The sequence below is a fragment of the Austrofundulus limnaeus genome, unplaced genomic scaffold, assembly GCF_001266775.1.
Source record: "Austrofundulus limnaeus strain Quisiro unplaced genomic scaffold, Austrofundulus_limnaeus-1.0 Scaffold101, whole genome shotgun sequence".
In the NCBI taxonomy this organism is placed as follows: domain Eukaryota; kingdom Metazoa; phylum Chordata; class Actinopteri; order Cyprinodontiformes; family Rivulidae; genus Austrofundulus; species Austrofundulus limnaeus.
In genome coordinates this window covers 900480-905837 of record NW_013952503.1, presented here as the reverse complement: position 1 = coordinate 905837, position 5358 = coordinate 900480, and positions in this window count along the sequence as shown.

The following is a 5358-nucleotide window of genomic DNA, read 5'->3' as shown; positions in this document are numbered from 1 at the left end:
GATGGATGGATGGATGGATGGATGGTTGTTCACATCACATCTGCACTGGTGACATGTCCAAATGTCCCCTGTCTCTTACCTAATGAACACTGGAGATGGACACCAGCTTCCTGTTACTTTAGCAGGAAAAAACAACGATGACAATTGGTCATTACATGTACTGGTCTGTCATTTGTGGCATWCAAATGTTGCAGTATCCAAGACAAATGGCACCAAGAAAAGATAATTTTGTTTGCCAAGTATTACAGAAGTACAGTAAAGCCCCGCAAAGTTGCGTTTCACATTTTGCAGGTTCAGTTTTTCGAGTTTTTCATAGTTTACTGTAATCTCTGTAATTTTGCGTAAACCAGAAAAACAGTACAGTAAAGAACATATTTTTAACTTTAATGCATATTTGGAAGTTTTCAAACTAAATTATTAAGAGCGCTATAAATCAATAATTTTGTAACAAACAATGTATAGGGACTGTGTACAGTATGTGACACTTGCCCTGTGCCTCTAACAGTTTAATGTACAGTACCATGTGAATGGACTGTACTTGTGTAGCACCTTTCTATCCAACCAGGGTACTCAAAGTACTTCACACTACAATCTGTGCCCTAATTTACCCTTTCACACAGCACTCTATTAGATCTCACTACAAAGCTAATATGTGCAAATCATCTATGGAGACTAAGAAAGCTGGAATGGGGAATTGAACCGGCAACCTACCAGTTCCAGGACGACTCCCCTAACCACTCTTCCACTGCCACTCAAATGCGCTGTAGGCCTTTTTTGGACCATATCCATTATTGGCGTTTTTTCCCRATTTTAAGAATGTAACCCCTGCATTAAGTGGAGCTTCACTGTGTTACAGCCATCATCATACAGGAGTTAGTTCCTCAACAACCAGGTCTACCTCAGCTCATCTCCAGYAGTAATGTGAGGGATCCTGATGGCACTGAGTTACATCAGCGACATCATCTTCTACATGTCTAACCCTCTCTGAGACAGCATCCTGGTTCAGTCTTTCAACAAAATGACACRTTGAGGTCCCAAAATGTTTTTTGTCAAACATGAGTTCAGCTCCAATGTGAACCACGACCTATACTGGTCTGCCAGAACCAACAGTAACTGCTTCCATGAAGGATAAACAACAAAATGACTCTAATCTGAATTAAAAAGTGGAAATTGTTGCTCATAAGCAGGCCAGCAGTATCCTGGTACTGCCAACTTTATCTGTTTGATTTGATATTATAATCATTGCAATAATGACAGAATATTTCAACATGTGCAGCATTTTCTCTGGGTTTTTGCCTTTTTTTAACAGAATGTAGAAGTTTCATGCTGATCCCCATTGAAAGGTGGGTCGAAAATTACTGTTTGTTTGAAACCAAATGTGTTCAAAAATGTTTATAACTTTGTACTYTTACTTAGATCAAGAAATTGAAACAGTTTTATGAAATGTTTAGAATCTGTGCTCACATCATCGTTGCCAGTCAAACCATCAAACATGATTTTTTTACTCTTTTTTTGCTTCAAATTGTGTCTGTGTTCTGAAGCTCCACAACTGGTGCAGAACAAACAGGTGTTGACCCAACTGCAGCTCCATGCGCAGTGAAACATAAACACCTGTTAACAACACCAACGGCCTACACAAAATCCTATGTGTTTGGGAAAGAAACAATAAAATCTTAAATRAATAAAACAATCCTGTTAAACTAAAATCTGTTAAAATGTTTCTTTTTGTGTTGTGTTTGCATGCTGCTGTGTTCTCCGAGCTGAGGATTTATAGGAGATGAAATCACACGAAAGGATCATAGTGAAGTCTGACTTCCTGTGTGTGTGTGTGTGTGTGTGTGTGAGTGTGTGTGTGTGTGTGTGTCAGTGTGTATGAAAGAGTCGGCGTCACAACTTGTCAAATGTCAAAGCTGAACCCATTGCTCTGATGAGAACATCTTATGTGAGTACTCGTAAATATTCTGTATAAATATTGTTTTCTGCTTTTATTTAAAGGGTTTTACTGCAGACAGAAAATACAAAAGTTAGGATAGTAGTATGTCAAAAACATGAAGTACTAYTACAGTAACAAATATCCCAAACACGGCGAGTAATCAGCTCCCACGGCACTCAGGTGTCAGACTCCAATTTGGCTTAAAAAATGTTTTTATTGATTTTACATTTATGTAGAGTTTTGGTTCTGATCAGATCTTTGCTGTGATATTATATCCAGGAAACTGACACCATGTATCAAATACTGATAAAAGCATGAATGAGCAGCAGTCAATCAGTCAGCTGTAGTAAACGTTAATTGTGTTTAGCTTTAAAAACGACATAACTGGATCAATTTTAGCAACTTTAAGTGACTTGCATCTGTTTAAATCACCAGGCCAAACCTTAAATGTACCGCCTTCATCGTTGACCTTGACCTTCTGTGGAACTCATTTTATTTTACTTACTGAAGACAAAATCCTGAGGAGAATTACAAAACCTCACGTTAAAAAGCCCTGGAACAGAATTATCTGGCTTCTTAGAAAATCAAAACTTGTGCAATGAGAACAGAAACATGTATTTTGCAATTTTTCAACTGCTTCTAAATGAAAAAWACCGCAAACTAGTATTCATTTCCCTAAAATGTKKSMMACATTTTAGGGAAATGAAACAGGGATTGATTGATTAGCATTAGCTGCTAGTAAACACAGACGGCTGTACGAGTAACCCTGCAACAAACCAGTGATGTTTTAAAGTCTTCTAAAAATAAATGTACTTATATGAAAATCATGTTACAGGTTTAATAAGTCTTGTTATATGAAACTTAGCACAAAATGTAGAAATGAGAAGAGTTAAGTTGTAGAAAATAAGAAATAATGAGCATTTTCTGCTGCCTCGATTTAAAAAATATAAAAAAACTAGGGAAAAATACTTTTGTTTCTATATTTTAAAATATGATTCTTAGATTTGTCTGACTTTAGTGAGCGTGTGACTGAAGGGCTTCATTGTGAACTCTGTTTGTAGCTTCGTGTTCAAATGTTTGAAACTTCCAGCATAAACCATCCTCATGCAGATTTAATATACTTTGCACAGAAACACATCAGTGCACGACTCAGCTCAGATGCCTTCTGTGGCAAACAGACCAAATTAGGGAGTTCAGTACCAAAGTTTTTATTCTCAATATTTATCGAACACAGAAGAAATTAAAGCTTTGAAACAAATTGAAAGACCGCATGTGGTCGATGAAAACTCCAAATCAAACTGAGACAGCGAYGAAGTTGGTTTATTTATAAGGAAGTATCAATATTTCTTTGTTCAGCAGACATTTGGGAGTTTTGCCATAATTAGAAAAAGTGCAAGCGTTAACATTTGTGATGAAACCCCGAGGGTCCAATTAATCCACAGTCATGTGACCGCGAGCTGGCTGGGTCTCAGGGTCCCGTTTCAGAGCTCTGAAACAAACACACTCATTTATATTTATTTACTGCACATTGATTATTTATAACTTTTACATTGGTTTAAAAATGTGGGTCAGTCCTAAGAGTCATTTAGATTTTAAATAATGTCTAAATGTGTCATAAAAACATATATTTTTAGGTTAAATAGTGCAACAGCTTCATAGCCATCTTTTTTTACCTGCTTTTTCTCTCCAAGTCGCAGAAATGTGGTGATAATGATGTCACATCAAATGTTAAAACTGGACTTCTTTCTGTTTTCTGTTTATTATTATTTTAGATTTATATTCTTAAGAATAAGAGTTGTTTTTATCACAGTGTTTTGCTTTACTTTTTAAGGATRTGAAAGATTCGCTTTTAGGGAAATGAAAAAAATGTCTAAATTTTTTCTTTTCTTACTTGTGTTTTGGGCTCTTGTATCATATTCTTGTTATAAAAAACATCAAATCTTCTGTGAGTAGTTGAGTCGTACGAACGCTGACGAGCAAATTCAACATTGTGTAAAATAAAAWCGAAGAACAGAATATCAGATCAAATATAAAAACAAATGTACGGGATCGACTGTAAAAAATAAGAACATAAAAACACTCTAAAACAACAAGTGTTTGATTTACTTAATCAAGTTCCGTCAACTGGTTCCACTGAAGCGAGTTTAGTAAACGTAAAAATTATTACACTCTTTAAATGTGTAAAACTCTACATCTACTCAACTCATTTTAGCGAAACCAGTTGACAGAACTTGGTTRAGTAAATCCAACACTGATTTTTTAGAGTATTTTTATGCTCTGATTGCYGCCAGATTTTTAACTATGAGCTTTCAACCTAATAAAGTTAAAGCTTATCAATTCAAAATGTTCTAACTCTTTAGTTAAAGCAGAGTTTTTTTTTTTAAATAAAACGTTATTTGTGGTCAGACGTGATGAACTTTTTGTTCATAGAGCACCTCTGMGTTCTGAATGATTCACTTTTCTAATTTATTCTGACAAACTGTAACAATGAATTTCCAACACAGAGCTTATGTGTGTTTATGTGAGTTTTTATCTGTGAACGTGTGTCTGAGGCCTGCGTCCCTCTGATTCAGTGACGCTCCACCAGTTCTGTGTTTCACTGAAGCTTCTTTTAAGAGCTTCAGTCGCTGGGATTAAGTTTGGATGACTGACTTGGCTTTTAAACGATGTTCCCATGTTTGTGTCGTGTGTGTGTGTGTGTGTGTGTGTGTCGTGTGTGTGTTTACAGTCAGCGGCCTGCTCTTTTGTTCCAGCTGATTTGTTTTGTTGCTATTCATCCAATTAAGCCCATAAAATGCAACAGTTATTGTTTGACTTCTGCAGCCGAAGTAAAACAACACAACTTTAGTTCTGGGTTATTATGAAGGGGAAAAAAGTCATTACATTATTATTTTTTTCATTTCTAACTCCTGGAGTTGAGCAGCGTGTCATCGCTTCTGCCAACATTCATATCTACTTTCGAGGCTTAATGTGTTGGGTTTTCTTTTGTTCTCTGGAGGCGATTAACCAAACTGTGTYTCCCTGTTGGGGTGTTTTCAAACGAGACAATAGGATTCCCTTTTCACATCTTCATAATTGTCTGCATTAGTCAGTTTGTTTTACACAAATGAACACATGTAAAGCGAAACTGAAATTCATGCAGTTCGTGTTCCTCCTCCTTCTGTTTCCATCAAAGCTGTCTTTCCATCAGCAGAAAGCATCAGGAGACAAATCAGATCAACACAATAACATTAAAAAAACAAACTTGACCAGTTGTCTGTGAAAACTCTGCAGAGGAGAAGACTAACACAGTTCAGTGTTGAGTTCAGAGCAGCAGGAGACAGTTTACAGCTGTGCTGCAGCTGCAGGTGCAAACTGAAGCTCTGCCAGAGGTTTGAAACGTTTTAAACAGCAGTCTGTCTGTAAAACTATGCTGTGTGTGTGGC